Source organism: Pan paniscus, chromosome 21 (assembly GCF_029289425.2).
Source record: "Pan paniscus chromosome 21, NHGRI_mPanPan1-v2.0_pri, whole genome shotgun sequence".
NCBI classification, from domain to species: Eukaryota; Metazoa; Chordata; class Mammalia; order Primates; family Hominidae; genus Pan; species Pan paniscus.
This window is the reverse complement of record NC_073270.2, coordinates 32584131-32604951: the sequence shown is the minus strand read 5'-3', so window position 1 is coordinate 32604951 and position 20821 is coordinate 32584131. Positions and strand designations below refer to the sequence as shown.

The 20821-nt window shown below is 38.5% G+C and overlaps 1 non-coding gene and 1 pseudogene across 1 annotated transcript; both read left to right on the top strand.

Annotated features, from left to right (window-relative positions):
- The first annotated feature begins 1488 nt into the window (after positions 1 to 1488).
- LOC100985894 (putative ankyrin repeat domain-containing protein 20A2) overlaps positions 1489 to 20821 on the top strand; it is a 43691-nt pseudogene continuing 24358 nt past the window's right edge.
- On the top strand, positions 12201 to 12307 carry LOC117978507 (U6 spliceosomal RNA). The gene has a single exon (XR_004669254.1). It is a non-coding gene; the product is annotated as a U6 spliceosomal RNA (small nuclear RNA).

Genomic DNA, 20821 nt, shown 5'->3' with positions numbered 1-20821 from the left:
CCACCCCGACCCCCACTTCTATCCAAATAGCGGCAACCCTAGAGGCAGATGCCTGGGCGGCAGCGGCTAAGTCTGGCAGTTGTCCAGGCGGCCAAAGGACGGGAACTGGCCATTCACCCCATCCCAGTTTCCACGGAGAACTCAACCACCATGTCCCCTGAGCGGACCCTCAGGCCTGGTGGGCTGTGCTCTGTGCCTGCAAACCTGACGCCATCCAGGGGAGCTCCGCCTTCCCGCGCCAGCGCCTCAGCTGCTGCAGAAAACTGCAAAACTGCAAGTTGCACACGGGCAGAGATGACGGAGCAACCCCTGACCCTCCGTGCCACTCACCCTACCCGCACACACATCTGCCACGCGGACCCTGAGGCCGGTGCCTGGGCGCCCAAGTCAGGCAGTCCGCACAGCAGCGGCACCAGGGTGAAAATCTGCTGCTCGATACCATCCCGGTTACCATGAAGAGCCAGCCCCGGCGGCCCCTGCGTTCTTGGAAGGCCAAGTCATTGCAACCCCTCAAGTGGGCGGGCGATGCACTTGACCCTGAAGACATCAGGTACCAGGCCCGCCAGCTCAGGCCGGCATCGGAGCTGCAGCTGCAGTCTAGATGTGGTGCACCGGCAGCAAGTGACTGGACACCCCAGACCAGGCCCGCCCCCCAGTAGCGCGGATACTGAGGCCAGACCCCCAGGCGGCAAAATCAGGCGACGGGCCCCGCCAGCAGCCGCTCAGTTTCATCCGTGTGGATACAGAGTGCCCAGTGCCAGGGCCCAGGATCCAGAGAGATGTACAAGAGAAGCGGACCTTGAACCCAGGTGGGCTGTGCGCTCTGCGACCCCGAGGCCATCTAAGGGAAGCTCCGCCATCCAGCGCCAGTGCCAGATCTGCAGCTGCAAACTGCGCGTGGGGCACTGGCAGCAGTGAGGGCGAGTGGGGGAAGGAGCAGCCCCTGACTCTGCCTCCATGCTTCTCCAGCTACCTGATACTAGCCACACAGACTCCAGGTCCAGAGCCTCAGCGTGAAGCCGGGCCATCCGCGAAGCCACCCAGGTGGCCGCGGAGTTCCCTTGCCAGCACCCTATCTCCCTTCCGAGGAGGAGCGGGGCGGGCTGCAAGGCCAGACAGGCTCTCCTTCTCAGGCCGGGCTGGCGGCGCTCCTGAGATCCTGGGGCCGCCCGGGCGATCCCAAGAGGACCTGCGAGCCCATCGGCGCCCGCCCAGAGCTGCAGCCCCACCTGCCGGCGCGCGCCTCCAGGGAGCGGCTTCCGGGAGCCGGGCAGCAACCGCCGTGCAGGCGCGCGCCCAACGGCTTTTCAAGTCTCACTCGGTCTGAGAGGTCGGAGGCTGCGAGTGTCGCTGCTGAAGGCTGTGGTGGACTCGGGCTGGATCGCGGATTGTGGAGTAGATCACAGATTTGGGATCGCGGATTGGGGGTTAAATCGCGGATTTGGGGTTGGATCAGGGATTTGGGGTTGGATAGGGGATTTGGGGCTGGGTCGGCCGGGGTCGGGGGAGGGGGTTGGTGAAAAGGTGACAGGGAGGTCGGGGGAGGGGGGTGGTGAAAAGGTGACAAGGAGGTCGGGGGAGGGGGGTAGTGAAAAGGTGACAGGGAGGTCGGCCGGGGTCGGGGGAGGGGGGTGGTGAAAAGGTGACAGGGAGCTGCCCCCGCTCAAGAGCCGGAGGTTGGGGGTCTGAGAAGTCACCACTATGAAGTTGTTCGCCTTAGGGAGCCGCAGGGGCCAGACGGCCCAGGGCTCTATAGAACATGTCTACACGGGTTCCGGATACCGAATCCGGGACTCCGAACTGCAGAAGATCCACAGGGCAGCTGTCAAGGGCGACGCCGCGGGGGTGGAGCGCTGCCTGGCGCGCAGGAGCGGAGACCTGGACGCCCTGGACAAGCAGCACAGGTAGCGGGGGCTCAGCCCGTGGTGGGAGGGGGTCCCCAGGCCCGGCTTCCCCGCAGCCCCTGGGATGGGGCCTTGCAGGGCACCGGGCACCCTCGGAGCGGCGGAGCCAAAAGGACTCTCAGCTGTTTTCCATCCCTCATAATTCCCTGGCTGGAGCAGTTGGAGAATTTGAGTGATTTAACTCACAAAGTTAAGCATACACAGTGTTGTTATTTTTAACGTACACGTTTAAAACATGGTTTATATACATTATAGGAGGTGCCTAATGAGAGAACTCATTCCCCTATCAAAAATACCGTGAGTTATTTCAGTAGGTGAAAAGTTCTCAGATAAGAGAGCTTACTTGAAAAATATTTACTATACTATATATATATTTTTTCAGATGAAAAGTATGTTTTTATTTTATAGGGAATTCATTACATTCTTTTTTTTTTTTTTTTTTTTTTTTGAGTCGGAGTCTCGCTTCTTTGCCCAGGCTGGTGTCCAATGGCACAATCTTGGCTCACTGCAACCTCTGCCTGCTGGGTTCAAGCAATTCTCCTACCTCAGCCTCCCAAGTAGCTGGGATTACAGGCAGGTGCCAGCGTGCCTGGCTAATTTTTGTATATTTAGTAGAGAGGGGGTTTCACCACGTTGGCCATGCTGGTCTCGAACTCCTGACCTCAAGTGATCTGCCCTCCTCCGCCTCCCAAAGTGCTGGGATTACAGGTGTGAGCCACCGTGCCGAGCCTATGTTGCTTATTATATATCATAAGATATATATATATATATATATATATATAACTGATCCTTATAAGTATATACCAGATATAATATGTCATATATATCAGTTATATATACACATTAGATGAAAAGTACATTTTCATTTGACAGGGAATTCTTTCAAATCAAATCATCAAACACTCTAAAATTGGGCAAAGTACTTTTTTCCAGATCTGCAAGTTACTTGTGTACATAGGAAAAAGTCCTTCGCATTTCTGGTATAAGAATTTAAATTAAGAGGAATGAAACAGTTTTCTATCCACAATATTTGTGAGGATGTTTTATACTCCTGCTTAAAGTTTAAGTTGCTGATTACTTTTAAAATAGATAATTTGGTGGTAAGTACTACATTTAAAAAATATGTATGCCCTTTACCCATCAATTCCATTATACTAAAACACCCTTAGGAAATAAAGATACATGCACTTTATTTTTCACAGCACTTATTTTAAAAAGAACCCATAGAATGGATCCTATAAATAAATTCCAGTTGCATCCACAGGATAGAATAATGTGTGACCATTGAAGGTGGCAATAGATACAGAAGTATATTGATGTGTGAAGATGTATTTTGTTATAGCTAGTGAGGAAAAAAATCAATAAAGTTATACATACAAACATACTATGGTCTTGTTTTAGCAAAAAATATGTACAAAATATAAAATTTGTAATTTCTGAGCATTTGTATTTTAGGTAAAGTTCTTTTCCTTTTTCTTATCTGTGATTGCTGCAGTGAGCATGTACAAAACTTCTAGTAAAGTTTATTAGTAAAGGAATAATCCTTGGGAAGAGGGGAATATGAATCTTACAATATTAAAAATAATTTCTCGCTTTCTATTTTTTATAATTATTGAGTGTATTGTTATCTTCTTTGAACTTTTAGCCTCTTCAGAAGTAAAAAGGGAATGTTTTTATCTGTTTCCAGATTTTATTATCTATATATTTTATTATGTACATACGTTTTTCTTATGTATTCATTCAATTTATGCAAACAATGATAGATTAATCATTTCATTTTAATTGTATTCTTTAAAAATAAAAATAACATATGAATAATTACTATTGCAAAAATATTGCTTTATAGGAGGTTATTTAAAAATATTGAACTCCCCAACTGTATTTATCCATTCTTTCATTCCATTTATTCATCAAACATAACCTGAGTACCTGTTATGTAGCAGATATATTCTGCTATCTCTCAGGACCCTTCTATCCTTAAAAACTTCGTGTTTACCTGCCCTGCCTGCACAAGCTGAGAGATTTAAAATAGGAATATTGGGACTTAATCTCCTTGAAACTTTGTCTCCCAACTTTCAAACAAAAGCATTTCTGAAGTTAGAAAATAGTAGAAGATAACCTTTAACTGCCATTCAAAAGTTTATCAGTCTTAAATGCTAATATTAATCATTGGAAAGTCTTATTTGCATATATTCTGTAAGCATAAATATTGAATAAAATGAGCCATATGTATTCATTTGAATCATGAGTTTCCTTTGTCAATTTGTTTGAAAATCAAAGAATTAATTTGTTTAAAAAATGCATTATTATAATTTCAGTGTTCTATCCCCATAGTACCTTTAAGAACTAAAATGTATTTACGTGCCAGTTATATGCCTAGAACTGCCCTAGACCTGTTTAGTACACCATATTCTACTTAATGTAAGGTCTCATGGATTGTGAGATGCCCCGCTATTTTATATATAGATAAGATAATTTTTAAAATGCTACCAATTATAGTTATAATAATATAAGTGACATTCCAATGTCAGAAGTGTTAAAATGTGACCTACTCTTTAAGCCATCCTGCAAAGTAGGTATAATTGTGTCTTTTACCTAATTAAAATGTTTTTGTTAAGTAGTAGTAATAGTAACAATTATAATATCTGGCTGGGTGCAGTGGCTCACACCTGTAATCCCAGAACTTTGGGAGACTGAGGTGAGAGGATTGCTTGATGCCAGGAGTTTGAGACCATCCTGGGCAACAAAGTGAGATTCTTACTCTACAAAAATTTTTAAATAAATAGCTGGGCATGCTGATTCACATCTGTAGTCCCAGCTACTCAGGAGGCTGGGGATGGAGGATCGCTTGAGCCCAGGAGTTCCAGGCTGCAGTGAGCTATAGTTACATCCAGCCTGGGCAAAAAAGTGAGACATTGTCTCAAAAAACAAAAATCTTACAATTATTGAGTTGTTGTAGGAACTATTCTAAATACGTAGCTTCTCATTTAAGCATCACGGTGGGGTCCTGTGAGATAGCTACTATTGTCATCTTTATTAATGAGGAAGTTGAGACACAGAAAGGCTAAGCAATAGTTGGTAAGTGACAGGGTTTAAAGTAGGACTCAAGCCCTAGTTGAACTGAATCCAAAGACTGAGCTCTTTCTATTCAAATAGGCTACTGTTTTTATTAAGGCAGTGAGCAATAAGAGCTAGTAAGTATTGTGCTTTCTTCAAAAAATTAAGTATTTGTTTTGAAGGCAGAGGAAAAGCATGCTCTTCAATTTTTATAGTTACATGAATGATTGTATGTTTTGAGATGTTGCACTACAGTTTCCTAAAAAGTCCTCTTACTCTCGTAGAACTGCTCTACATTTGGCCTGTGCCAGTGGCCATGTGAAAGTGGTCACTCTCCTGGTTAGCAGAAAATGCCAGATTGATATCTGTGACAAAGAAAATAGAACGCCTTTGATGCAGGTATATTAGAGCCAACTCTTTTAGCATGACATGGATTTGATTTGCATACATAGAATTGAAATAAATTGATCTCATTTAAATACAACTAGTTGGTGAAACCTGTGGAATGTTTATTTTGAATTTCTTAGAATTTACAATCTATTTCTTGGTCTAATACGGACAGGCTGTCCATTGCCAGGAAGAGGCTTGCACCGTTATTCTGCTGGAACATGGCACCAATCCAAACCTTAAGGATATCTACTGCAACACTGCTCTCCATTATGCTGTGTATAGTGAGAGCACCTCACTGGCAGAAAAACTGCTTTTCCATGGTGCAAATATTGAAGCACTGGACAAGGTATAGATCAATCAACTTTCTTTCCAAAATATTTGTTTTAACATTGACATAGGTAAGGGTCAATTTTTTATATTTGGAAGCTCAACCATTCCCTGAATATTTGTGAATATGTTAAAGGTAAAACCTTTTCAATTTTTTTTCTATGCAGGGTTATTCTTTCCTTTTTTTCCCCTCGAATTGGGTAAAACAACACAGGAAAGAAAACATGCCCTGGAACTAGGCTTTATCTTAAAACTCAAACAAAACTAAAGCAACTTACAATAAATGGACATGTTGCTGCTGCTGCTAATTTTCTGAAAAACTGATGTATCATCTCTCAGTGGCACAAGGCTTACGAGGGAAAAATGGGTAGGGAAAAGGAGAGCAACGAGAAATATGTAGGTCACTTGGAAATTAGGTAATGAGGGAAAATGACAAGAAGAGTTTTTTTTTTTTTTTTTTTTTTTTTAGTTTGTTGTTCTTCCAGTTTATGTGTTGAGATAAGGTGCTCTTTAGCTTTGGGTCTAATAATTTTTGGTTTGAAGAAGAATGAGTTGAAACTTGCCTAGAGATTAATTTCAGGAGGACTCTGAGGAAACCAATTTGGCAGTGAATAGGTGGTGATGAAGTGAGAAAAACTTCAGCAGAAGGTAGAACAAATTATTAACTGACTTATTGCCCATTCTGGCAGAAACAGCCACTTAGATAAGAGTCTAAAGCCTCCTCTCAAACCTAGAATGTCTTGGTGGGAAGGTGGGAGATAAGGAGCTTGTAAATAGCAAAATCAAGTGGGATTTTGAGTTTATTTGTCTGTGTTCTACCCATACCCAGGAAACTTAATTGGAGTTTTAATAAATGACACTATCTCTTACTCTTTTCTCTTTTTGGCCACATGTCCAACTGATAAAGGGAATTAGCCATGTGGGTGAGAGATGAGACTGAAGTGATTGCTGCACCAATTCTCAGAATTGTGCATTACAGTGACCTGATGACATTTTGTTAAAAATCTACAATTGTAGGCTTTCCCCTGAGGATTTTGATGTAATAGACCTAATAAGGCCTGAACATTTTAAAAAATGTTTTCTTGAAGCTGGGCACAGTGACATGTTCCTGTAGTCCCACCTTGAGCCTGAGTTTAAGTTCAGCTTGAGCAACATAATGAGACTCTTGCCTCTAACAACAATAACAGCAAAAAAAAAAAAAAAAAAAAAAAAACCTCAAGTTTCAGATACAGTCCTGATTAAGAACCCCAGAATAGGTAAGTGCAACATATAAATTTCTGTATCTCAAAAACGTAAGAAATCCCTAGAAGAATTGGCATTCGATAGGTGCTACTTCCTTCAAAGTTCTCCTTTTCAGTAATATTAGCCTGACTTATCTGTCTTTCTCTACATCTGTGACTGGGAAGTGAAAGGAAATATTACTGGCAATATCTCTCAGCTTACAGAATAGCACCTTTTCCTTCCCACCATGAATCCTTCACTAACATTCAGAGAGTCTTTAGAAATTTGCTTATGGGTAATCATTCAATAAGTAGAGGCTGGCCCTTTCATGATTTGATGTCCCTTTGTCACCATGCACGTGATTATGTGTCAACAAATGTTCATTACAAGTTGGGCTTTCTCAATTAGAATAGTAGCAAATCCTAAACTACTCGTTTAGTTGAAGTTGTATTATGAACTAGCTCAGTATGTTTGTTAAGTTTATAGAGCTTTAGCATACCCAAAATGTCAGTTTTAAACACTGAAGTCCATGGAGTTAATAAAAATACAGATATGAATTCTTTTAATAATTTAGTTTTAACAGTCCTATGAACCAATTATCTATTTGGTTAACAATCTGGGAAAATTATATACAAATATATTTTAAATGAATAAATGTTGGAAAAATTTTTGAAGTAGGTATTATGAGTCTTTTTTGGCAATTTTTATTATATATGAGTGCCTGATTTTTTGGTAAAACATATGATACTAGAGAAAGAAAATATTTTACATGCAAATACTTGGATTATACACAACCATTTAGTAACACATTAATAGTGAATATAAAAACACAAGGGCTATATTCTAATGTGGTACACAGATTTGTTTGTTTTCCTCTATAAGTTGAATCAGCATGTAAAATTTAGAAGACTGGTGTAGATATCTGGACTTCAGGCTTATTCTAAAAAATCAAATCTGGTGTCCCCTGAGTTTCTATTACTGTTTGGTCTGCTGTGCAGAGGTTGCCCCTTTAGAGAAGGCATGTATTCTCCAGTTTGCTACTGTGCCCACCTTAGTACTTCCTTTACTCAGGCAACCTTCCTTTGTCCTTGTAAGTATCTGAGTTTACAACTCCTATGTTATAGTATATTTAGATAAAGATTTCAAGGTTTTTAAGTCAGCATGTATTTGTTATAATATATAGTCTATAGAGTATGTAAATCCCTCAGTTATGGAGTTGAATTTTAGAATTTAGAAGTTTTTGAAACTCTTTTCTTTATATATACCACAAATAATTATCTGCCCATAAGAATGTCTAGAAGCCTTTTTAGGTTATTCCTGGTTATAGTTGGATAATTTATGAATATTGCAGACATTACATCTTTCTCATCAGTGCTCTTCCTTAGAAATGCCAGTGACTTACTGGCTTTTATTATGCCAGAAATAATTCATATGGATCAGTATGAGAACTTTTATTGATAAGCCATTATGTTTTTATTTCTGATTTATATTTTGTCTAAAATAAAAAATAATTTTAAGTAGCCCTTTAAGTGGAAGCCAATAAAAATGGATTTAAAAAGTAGAGCTGCCCTGGAGTCCTGGGATTACCATTAAAATTGAGAATAGTATTTCTTACTGAGCTTTGGTTTTTTAAATATTTGTTCTTAAGTTTTTTAAACCTATTTCTCTTACACAGAACATACTGAGCTTTCTAACAGTAAAGATAAAAATCTATTCTCTTGTATTAGGGAAAAAACCCATGGACTATTTAATAATAAGGAAAATAAGTGCATTTGAAGCCAATGTCTCTTAATTCAGAGCTCATTTCCATAGTGACCCATTTGGAGCAGGAGTGCCTGACATTGGCATCTGGGATCCTGACAACATTGATAGAAGTGAATCAAGCAAGTTTGTACCACCCAGAAGAAACCTCCACCGGCATTGGGAAGCTCTGGCAACTGTACCCCTAAAACTCTTAATTCCTCAAATGTTAATGTTTGCCACAAATTGTATTGTCAAATGGGGATTAGGTAAAATTCAAGAGATTTCTTGATTATTGGACATAACATACAGTTTTATAATACTTCTCAAATGCAGATGGTCATGGAGTCTTTCTCTTGGGGTATAATACTTCTGGTAAAGCAAATATTCTTTGGAATATAGTTTAAGAAACACTGCTTTAGTGAGAATAATTTAGATCATTAATTTATGTAAAAAACTTAAAATGTTTGCTACTATGTCTTCGGGTTTTGGGGCTATAGAGACAAAAGATACAGACCTTGCCTCAAGAAGCTCTTGGTTTCAGTGGGAAACAGTGAAATGATTACAATGTACCATGCTAAGTGCTGTGATCAAAGCAAGGATTCTTGGGACTGGTAAACGTTTAAAGTGAGTTTTGGCAATGACCACAGTTAATCCGGGGAGACAGAGGAGGGTTGTTGCAAGGCAAAGCGCAGCACATCAGAAAGCACAGAGGAGTCAGAGGAGTGAGAAGGAAGGGACTGCTTTTCATTTACTTCCTTTCTATATTGTATGTTGAAGTTCAAAGCATCCCAGAGAAGATTTTCAGTTTAGTTGAGAAATATGTAATTTTGTGAATTATTAATTTTTTTCTGCTGTTTCATAGGACAATAATACCCCACTTTTATTTGCCATAATTTGCAAGAAAGAGAAAATGGTGGAACTTTTATTGAAAACCAAAGCAAGTACACATGCTGTTGATAGGCTGAGACAGTACAGTTCTTTTTTTAAAAATAAAACCTGAGTATTCTAGAGTGGTAACAGTCACTCAAGTCAGAAATATTCATAAGAAGATTAATATAATTATTGTCATATAATGAAAAATATCACCACGAATAATCAGGTAGACCAGCAAATATTTGGACTGAGTAACATAAAGAATAGTATATAGTAGGATTCATCTTCTCTTATAATATAGAGTGTTTGGTATTTATAATCAGATGTTTTTGGTACTGTAATCTTTTATTAGCTAAAGGGTTTTGTATTAGCTTTATTAATTTTTTTTGTTTTTGAGATAGAGTCTCGCTCTGTTACCAGGCTGGAGTGAGGTGGTGTGATCTCGGCTCACGGCATCCTCCACCTCCCAGGTTCAAGCGATTCTCCTACCTCAGCCTCCCAAGTAGCTGGGACTACAGGTGCATGCCACCATGCCCAGCTAATTTTTGTATTTTTAGTAGAGATGGGATTTCACCATGTTGGCCAGGATGGTCTCAATTTCTTAACCTCATGATCTGCTCTCCTTGGCTTCCCAAAGTGCTGGTATTACAGGCATGAGCCACTGCACCTGACCAGTTTTATTAATTTTTAAAGTGTGGACTTTTAGTTTATGACTACTAGTATTGTCATTATTATTATTATTGTCATTGTTGTTGTTGTTGTTTTCAGCCTGCAGATAACTCTTATCTGACCCCTAGCTGATTTAACTAGGAAAGCAATGGGGGAATCTTCATCTAAATCTTTGCCTACTTTAGATAAGTGACCTCAGCACAGTTTCTTGGCCATCAAAGGACTATAAGTTGGCAACTTGTATTATGTCTTACCCCAGCAGGACAAGAGGCTTCCCTGTTGTCCCTTTCTTTTAGCCTTGGTGACAATTTACAAAGATGAACACTTGAGCACCCTAGATGCTTATAGACCAAAGCTAGTACATACAAATGGTTATTACGTCTACACTGACAGGCAGATATTAAATTGGTAAAGTGTATCGAACTAGCTTTTTAAAAAACTCTTTATTAAAGTTCTTGAGTGGAGTTATTTCTTTGTTACTTTAGGTCAGCCCTCTTGCTTGCTATACACTATGACTCACCAGGTATTGTCAATATCCTTCTTAAGCAAAATATTGATGTCTTCGCTAAAGACATATGTGGACGAGATGCAGAAGATTACGCTATTTCTCATCATTTGACAAAGTAAGTGTTTATGTTAAAAATCCAGTTAATACTAAATTGAAGTTTAAAATAATTGCAACTACTCCATCTTATATACATTAGGTGAGAGTTCATAGTTTGGTTCAGATAGTTTGAAATAGCCATGAGTTAGTCTACCTTCTAGCCAGAAATCAAGCAGAAGTCTAGATTAGCTAGAAGTAGAGTGCAAGATTTTTTCTGGATTTTTGCGACCTTTATCCCTAGGGATCTCAATGTTGTTCATTTTATTCTAAGTATAATCCCCATGCATGGGATAAAAAGAGCCACATCTTTGATTTATTTTCCTTTCCTTTCCTTTCCTTTTTTTTTTTTTTTTTTTTGTAGAGACAAGTTCTCACTCTGTTTCCCTGGCTGGTCTTGAACTCCTGAGCTCAAGTAATCCCCCTGCCTCAGCCTCTGAAAGTGCTAGCCACCATGACTGGCCTGACTTTTCTAATTAGTTATTGAGTCTTGTAATGTCCAATTTAGCAGAAAATCTTGTATTGTCCCCTGGGGCTCTCTCCTGTGCCTTCCTTCTTTGAATTTTCCAAGAAGCTAAGGGGTTTCCTAAGTCCAAGGGAGGCAATCTTTCTTTACAAGTCAGAAGAAGGGGAAAAAAGGGCATTCTAATCATTCTGTTATTTCCATGGCCTCACTTGCTGTATTATTGCCATTGTAACCGGTCCTGCAATCTGATAATGATTGATCTTTGCCACCAGGATGCCTTCACTGATTCAGACCTCTCAGTTTTCATGGTGATTCATATATACAGGTCAAAGCTACGGTGTTTATTAGTTTATGTACTTGTGCTCAGTCATTGTTCCTAGCACTGTGCTCTGGCAGCTAGGCCTCCTAGCTTTATCCACACAAATATTGAGCAAGTTGATGCTCATCTTACACTAAAAACCTTATATGGAGCCTGCCTCTTAGCTAGACTTTGCCTAGGCCTTCATGGTTTGTTATCCTTTGAGAGCCATGCTTGTCTTTCCTTTAACCAATATTAGTTGGGATTGTTCTCAATAGTCAGGGATGTTCAAATAATGTTACAGGAAGAGATCAGAGTTCCCTTTCCCTTTTGCTATCCGATCTGTACCTTGAGGCTTTTTTATATCCTGTGCAGCAGCTTTGGTTAGATAGCAGAATGTTCCATGTTATCTTTCCACTGAGTAGTGGGAACCAGCTTGCAGTTGGCCCCTCAAGTAATGTGTCTCTATAATCATGAAAATCTCCTGGGCTACTTGCAGCTCTTCCTCAAGTTTTCAATATATTTTAAAATTCTACCACCTCACAGGAAGCCATTCAATAAAATTCTCTGAATCTGAAGTAAGTGAGTTGGATTTAACAGAGCTAAGCTTCATCCATGACTCATGAGTATCCATGTATCAAACAGGGCTTTGTACTTATTTCAACAGCACATATTTTAAAATTGGATCAATACAGAGCAGATAAGCATGGCTACTGCCTAAGGATGGCACACAAATTCAGAAAGCATTCCATATTTTGCATAGTCCCAGGAAGGCCATTTGACTATTTGCTGAGTAGCTCCAAGGAAGCAGTGTGAGCAAAACCAAAACAGGTGACACACAATATTGAAATTGTGATTATCAGTGTGAAACTATTGATGTACGGTGATCTCTGAAATGGGAACAGAGCTGAGTAATAAGGGGATATTACATGTTGCTAGTACGTGTCTTGGAAATGAGAAAATGTCAACTTGCATTTCCTTCATGGAACTGAAAAACAATCATAGCAGGGTTTCTTCTTGTCTGTTGGAGAGGACCATGGAGATCCAGCAGCCAAGCACAGATCTGCTGGCTCAGAATTTGAGGAGGTAGAGAAGGAGTGGTAGTTGTCCAAGCCAGGTTTTGACACCTATTAGTTTTCTGCCCTTGGTGTGATTGATGAGCTCAGTGATGAGCTCACTAAATTTATATATGTATATAAATTTAGTAATAAGTTATGAATTAGGTAAAATGCCCTGAATTACAAGCCACAATGAATGCAAGTAATAACCAAAATTAGCACTTAATAACATTTTCTGAAAACTGCAACATTTGAATATTAGAACTTATAGAAAAACACACACCGAGCATTATTTGGGATTCCAAAATGGTTTCAGCAATAAGGTTCAAGTATAAATTATTCCATTGCTTTACTATTTCTCTGAACATTTAAACATGTAATCTCATTACATCTTCTAAACAACCTAGTGAAGTAAGGTAGCAGAATCCTTATTTTTTAGAAGAAACCATGGAGCCAAAGAGAAGTAACTTGTCTGAAAACAAAATACCTACATAATGAGGTATTTTGGTTACAGAGTGAGGACTTACTGTGAGTGCAGGACACTTTGCGTGATATCCAGCTAACTAGAGTTAATTTACTGAGCTGTGCTTCCTCCATTTATGGGTACTTCACTTTCTTTTCTTCTTTAATTATAAGCTTAATAAGCTTGTAAGGTTTAAAAATTTGAAGTGTATGGGACCTTAAAATTCTGATATTAGGTCTGATATTGCCTGAAATGGTTTTGGAATTTAATATGTTTGGTAAATATTTTTTATTTCAGTATTAAAATCGCAATTTTATTTATTACTTTTGTATACTTAGAATTCAACAACAAATTTTGGAACATAAAAAGAAGATACTTAAAAAGGACAAACCAGGTAAGGCTTCTGATAGTGAATTTCTTACTTCTCTTGGTGGTCCTACTCTTGATAAGAAAATAAGAAGTAAGATGTAAGATTATCGTAGTGTCAGTCAAAAAAGACCAGTTTAACAATATGTGTAAATTGAACGCGTATATATGTATATACATATGTAAATTAATTTTTTAAAATTTAACTTCTTTAGCTTGAAATTCAGATTTATTTAAGAAGGTAGTTGTAGCTAATTTATAATCTCATATATTATTGTCTAAAAACATTCATTTATTTAATTATGATCCATAAAATCCTACATAATATTTTTGCATAAATAAGAAAAAAGATGTTTAAGTTAGTATGTTGTATGTTTCCTCTATAGTCACATTATAACAAATGGGACTTGTTATACAAATGGATCTTCTATTTCATTTTTATAATAAATTGTTTACATTTAGTAAACAAATAACTAGAGTTGACCCATGAATAATGTGGGGGTGAGGGACCCTGATCCCTGTGCTGTTGAAAATCTGAGTATAACTTTTGATTCCTTCACCTTAGCTACTAATAGCCCACCATTGACTGGAAGCCTTCCTGATAACATAAACGGTTGATGAACAACTATTTTGTTTGTGCTGCATTATTATATACTGTGTTTGTACAATAAAATAAGCTAGAGAAATGAAGCTGTTAGAAAAGAAGTCATCAGGAAAAACATATTGACTTTTCATAAAGCATTAGTAGATCCTGGTAAAGGTCTTTATGATCTTCAGGTTGATTAGGCTGAGGAGGAAGAGGAGAGGTGGATCTTGCTGTCTCTGCATTGCAGAGGCAGAAGAAAATCTGCATATAAGTGAATCCCTGCAGTTGAAACCCTTGCTGTTCAAGGGTGAACTGTATTACATATTGATTTGTGTCACTAAGAAAGTAACTATCTTTAGAACCAGGAACTCAGCAATCCCTCTCTGGTACCATAAATAAATGGCAATAAGAACTGTAGAACTGAACCAGCGGGCACCCATACAAATAGGAGATTATTTTTTTCAAGATAGCTACTGAGCACAGAAGATGGAAAAGCAATTCCTTTGTGAGAAGCACAAGTTATATTACATATTCTTACACAAGCAAAATGATTTTATCTGTCATAGTTCACATACGTACACATACACACACGCACATGTGCACACACGTGTGCACACAGACACAAAGTTAAAAGTCCTGCTGATTCTTAAGGACCAAATCCAACTGTTCACAGAAAGCGGTGGATAACACTTCCTACTGTTTGGATGCAATTCTTTTGACTTTTTGACTTGTTTTGCAATGAACTGCCTTTAATGGGTTTAAATCATGTTTTTAGTTTTATAAGAAATGAAGAAAAAGATTAGAAGCAAGTAAACGGGAACTCTATGGTCAGTAGTAGACTATAATAGTATACTCAATAGTCATAGGTTTTTCTCCAGTTATACAATTTACTTGAATGATGCACAATTAATCAATTATTATTATCATAGGAGATGGGGTCTCTCTATGTTGCCTGGGCTAGAATACAGTGTCTATTCATTGGTGCAATCATAGCTCACTATAGCCTTGAACTCCTGGGCTCAAGCAGTCCTCCTACCTCATCCTCCTGAGTAGCTGGGACTACAGTTTTGTGTGGTTACATCTGGCCTGATACACAATTATTTATTTGTTTATTTATTTTTGATACAGGGTCTCCCTCTGTTTCCAGTACTGGCATGCAGTGGTGCCATCTTGGCTCACTGCAACTTCTGCATCCTGTACTTAAATGATCCTTTCACCTTAGCCTCCCAAGTAGCTGGGACTACAGGCATGCACTACCACACTTGGCTAATTTTCTTTTTAAGGGTGTTTGTTTGTTTATTTGTTTGTTTAATAGGTGAGGTGTCACTATATTGCTGAGGCTGGTCTGGAACTTCTGGGTTCAAGTGATCCTCCTGCCTCAACCTCCCAAAATGCTCAGATTTACAAGTGTGAGCCACTGCACCAGGCCTGCACAATTATTATAAAAAGGAATAAAACCCAGTTGAGTTGCAGAAAATTGACTATTTTTTCATTTTTTTTTTCTAAAAACATTCATATTGTAGAACATATTGTCAATCACCCAGATTCTCTATTTTTTGTTCGGTTAAAAGAGGATTGCTGCTTATTTCACATTATTTTCTGACATTATTGTTTCATTTATTCCTTTTATGGTTTTATTGAATTGGATAGATATAGAAATACAAGAATCTCCAAGTCAAATATCAAGGGCAAAAAAGAAAAGAAAAACAGATTACAGAAAGTTATTCTGTGAAATAACCATCTGATTACAGTTACATATATCATATCAACTTAATACAAATCTTACACAATGCATTTGTGTCAAGGTTTCCCAAGACCACCCCAGGTTTGTTGGTTCATTAGAAGGACTCACAGGACTCAGCAAATAGTCATACTCAGATCTTTAATTGATAACAAGAAAAGGGACAAGCAAAATTAGTAGAGGAAAAAGTGCATGTGGTCAATTCTGGAGGAAACAAGGCACAAGCCTCCAGGAGTTCTGTCCTGTGGAGTTCCCAGGATCTGCTTAATTCTCCCAGGCTCACATTTTGACAACATATGTGCAGCGATGTCTACCAGTACCAGAGTCTCATTAGAGACTAAGTGTCCAAGTTTTTCTATGGAGGTTACTCTCCCTCTCATGTACCCAAATTCCAGACTCTTACAAGGAAAGCAGCTATTCAGAGAAAACACACTGTTTCTATAAACACTTTAGACACAGTGAGCCACTCTTCTCAGGGAATGGTGGAAACCCTCCCAATTCAAATTTCCTAAACACCAGCCAAGGGCCAGCCTTGCATGTAGGCCTTTCTAAGGATGGCAGTCTCTTGCCTGTTATATGAAATCTTTTCTGCACACTTTGTATAGCCCCAACTTAATTTTTGGTGTTGTTTTAAAATTTCATTTTAATAACATAATATTATAAGATAAGGTAACTTGGTACTAGTTTCTGTTGTATGATCCATCTTAAGTTTCAGTGCTGGTTACTTTTTTGACTTTCAGTGACGAACAGCTATTTGTACATAAGTTACCATAGCAATGTTAGGTAATTATAATCTGTCCTATTTATCTCATTTACCTTTCAGTAAAATTGTTAAATAAGCAAAATATTTTCTGAGTTAAAATTAGAATAAAAATTGTCTTTTATTTTGATTACATGAATAATCTAGTTTTCAGATTGTGCTAAATCCCTGCTTAGAATTATGAAATAAGATAAAATATTCAATCATTTTTATCAATATTTTCTTACCTAAGCATGCAATTAAATTTATTTATTTTATATATTTTATATACTTCAATTTGAGAAATAATGACCACATGTTGTTACTTTGGTCTTCAATGATCTCTAATTTTTAGGGTCACCCTGTCTTGCTTAAATATATCATAGTAATAGGTTCAGTGAATATCTCTATTTTTTATTTTATTTACTTATTTTTTTTGAGACAGAGTTTTGCTCTTGTTGACCAGGCTGCAGTGCAATGACACAATCTTGGCTCATTGCAACCTCCACCTCCCAGGTTCAAATGATTCTCCTGCCTCAGCCTCCCAGGTACCTGGAACTACAGGCATGCACCATCATGCCCAGCTAATTTTTTGTATTTAGTAGAGATGAGGTTTCACCATGTTAGTCAGACTGGTCTCGAACTCCTGACCTCAGGTGATCCACCCACCTCGGCCTCTCAAAGTGCTGGGATTACAGGCATGAGCCACTGCCCCCAGCCATCTTTTTTACTTATTTATTTTAATTGTTGTTCTGGAGATCCTGGGATGCATAGACAGTGAATATCTTTTTTGTTTTTTGAGATGGAGTCTCACTCTGTCTCCCAGGCTGCAGTGGTGTGATCTTGGTTAACTGCAACCTCTGCCTTCTAGGCTCAAGCGATTCTCCTGCTTTGGACTCCTGAGTAGCTGAAATTACAGGTGCCAGCCACCATGCCCAGCTAATTTTTGTATTTTTATTAGAGATGAGGTTTTGCCATGTTGGCCAGGCTGGTCTTGAACTCCTGACCTCAGGTGATCCACTCACCTTTGTCTCCCAAAGTGCTGAGATTACAGGCATGAGCCACTGAGCCCAGCTGAATATTTTTTTTTAAATCAATAACCTTATTTCTTAGAGCAGTTTTAGGTTCACAACAAAATTGAGAGGAAGGTACAGAGATTTCTCATATATCCCATGCCTCCCACACACGCATAGCCTCCCCCATTATTAGTATTTTCCACCAGAGAGTGGTACATTTGTTACAACTGATGAACTTACATTGACACGTTATAATCACTCAAATTTCATAGTTTACATCAGGCTTCACTCTTGATGCTATACATTCTGTCAATTTGGACAAATGTATAATGACATGACATGTATCTATTACTGTAATATTATCGACAGAACAGTTTCACTGCCCTAAAAATTCTCTATGCTATGCCTGTTCATCTCTCCCTTTCTCCCTAGCAACTCGTGGAAACCATTGATGTTTACTCTGTCTTCATAGTTTTACTTTTTTCAGAAGAGTCATATAGTTGGAATAAGAAGAGTGGATATCTTTTTGAATAGTTAGAAAATTAAAGCTCCATGGCAGTTGAATGTAGTCATTTAAGGTGTTCTTTGTCCTTTTGTTTTTCTTTTGCTTCTTTATCATTGTAAAGAATGGTATATTCTGATGAGATATGCTTTACATACTTAGAAAACATGATTTGTATAGATATGTGGCACATAATAGAAAGGGTTGAGGAAAAGGACACCACGCCATACCACACAGCACAACCTGGAGCATCTTGCTCTGTGAGGTGGGTCCAGATAGACTCTCTAGCAATGGAAGGGGACAAGTGCAAAGGGTTGTACTTTATAAAACTGGAATCACAAAGTCTTTCATACTTATCTTTGATTGGAAATAAGACCAGGCAGTGAATGCTATTAGGTAAATACATAAGTTCCTCACTGATCCTCTTCCTTTGAGGGATGAGGTTGACAATAGCATGTATTATGATGACATGATTCACCTACAACTAGATTCTGTCGTGAGGGATGACAAGGGAGTTTTGCTTTATGTGAGGTGAAAAATTTTTTTCTCCTACTAGGGAGAAGGGCAAGCATTAGAACGTTCTGATAGTAAAAGGGCATTGATAGTTTTCTTTCTATATATTTTTTCACATCAGATAATACTGCCCGGCAGCCTGCCACACCTCCCCAGTGTTTCTTCAGCTTCTCTCTGAATGTGGATAAGCTCTTAAAGGAGTGATCTTTCCAGTGGTTCTTTCTGTGGGAGGTAAAATGGCAGGTGAATTTGGGCCTTGTTATACGTAGGCCAGAGCAAATAGCTACAACTAAGGAAACCACCCAGCACCTTCCCCAGAAGAGTATTAGCCAGAGTAACACACTGATCTCTATTGAGGTCTTCTCCGCTGGTGGCTAGAAAGTCTTTGCAAGGATTCCTGTTTCTGGTCTGAGTCCTATGTTTTGCTGGTTTCTGGTGATAGCGTGTTTTATTCTAAACTAAACAGTTTGAACTGAAGAACTAGAGAGGCTGTATTGTGTTATAACAAAATAAGTGCAGTAGCTCCCCCTTAACTGTGGGAGATACATTCCAAGACCCCCAGTGGATGCATGAAACCATGAATAGTACTAAATCACAAACTGTTTTTCCCTATACATACATATCTATGATAAATTTTAATTTATAAATTAAATTAAATCTGATGTTATCTGTAGATAGGGTGTGAGAATTGAATTGTGTCATCAGCAGAAATGATTACTTACTTGTTGGTGGGGAAAAACTCTCCACACATTTGGTCACAGAAGCCTTCTTTGTTGATGATTGTTGCTGTGGTGTGACAGCAGAGAAAAACTTGTCAAGTATGTCTTTCTGTGCATATAGTGGATAAGGGGTACTATTGTATACTCTGTTTTAATGGCCCCTCATATTTTGTTCTAGAAATCATGCTCTTTGACACTGTTGACTCATCATACCTGTTCTGCTAACAATACCATTTTTACTCAATCTCATAGGGTTTGGCTAGGATGACTTGTATACTGCAGTTCACTTGTAGATACCAAGTTTTAATAAATGTATTCTTCTTTGCATCTAATAAATACAAAGGGAAGAGTTCTTACTGCATTAATTACCTACCAATAAGTATGATGAATGTTAATTCTAATAAGGTCCCAGGCATGCTCCCAAAGGAATGCTCTGTAACAAAGCATCAGTCTTATGCTTTAAAAAACCAAACCAAAACAAAACAAAAACAACAACAACAACAACAACAAAACAGGATCTAAAGCATACACACAAGTGTACACAATTTTTTTATGAAGGTAGAGTCTTACTATGTTTCCCAAGTTGGTCTCAAACTTCTGGGCTCCTCAAGTGATCCTCCTGCCTCATCCTCTCAAGTAGTTTTGATTAGAGGCATGCGTCACTGTGCATTCTTATGCTTTTAATATTCTGTACATTTATTGTTGATTTAAAATGCATTTTACCTTTTTCTTTAATAGGTGTTGGAATTTCTGATGAATCTGCAGTCAGGTAAGATTTCATAGATTTAAAAAATTATGTTAACTAAGAAAATATAGATGGAAGAAACTAATATCTATTGAGTGTTGTATTCTTGGCTAGACATCCTAATATGTTCTATTCATTTATAATCTCATAAAGCCATCATAACATCTGTGTTCCTATAACCTACTATTAAATAAACAACTATGGATTAGAGCTGACTAATTGCCTCATGATCCCATAGTTAAAAAAGTAGCTGGCCTACAGTTTGACCATCAGCCTGCCTGCCTTCCAAATCCTTTCTCTTGCTCCTCAGCATAGATAGGTATCTGTGCAGCCCTTGGATCAAGGTATAGGTCTGAATCAGATTAATCAGATTCATTAATCTGATTAATGTCTAAGTTAATGAGAGTTTAACTACCTTGAACTCTCATTTAAGTTTACTGCTAGAATGTGGTTAGTCCTAATAAATTTGACAATTTCAGTGGTAGCCAGTATCTTATTTTTACCATCAAAGGCTCTAGGGCAGATCTGACTTAGCTTTGGCCATAGGACTGTAAGTTTTACCAAAGCAAGTTTAGGCAAGTCTTAGAGACAAATTATTTGACTTCCCAGTTTGGTTTTCCATTTAGGCAAGTATTTCTGCTTACTTCCATAATACATTTTTTAGTCTTGTTGCTTTTTCCATGACTTTTCTATAACCTTGTCTTCATTTTTTAAAACTTTCTTCTCTGCTTTTCTTGGTGTTTCTTTTGTTCTATTATTTTTTCAAACTCTGCTGCCTATGTATTCCAAGTTTTTCTATAGACAGAATCAAGAGGACACAGAAT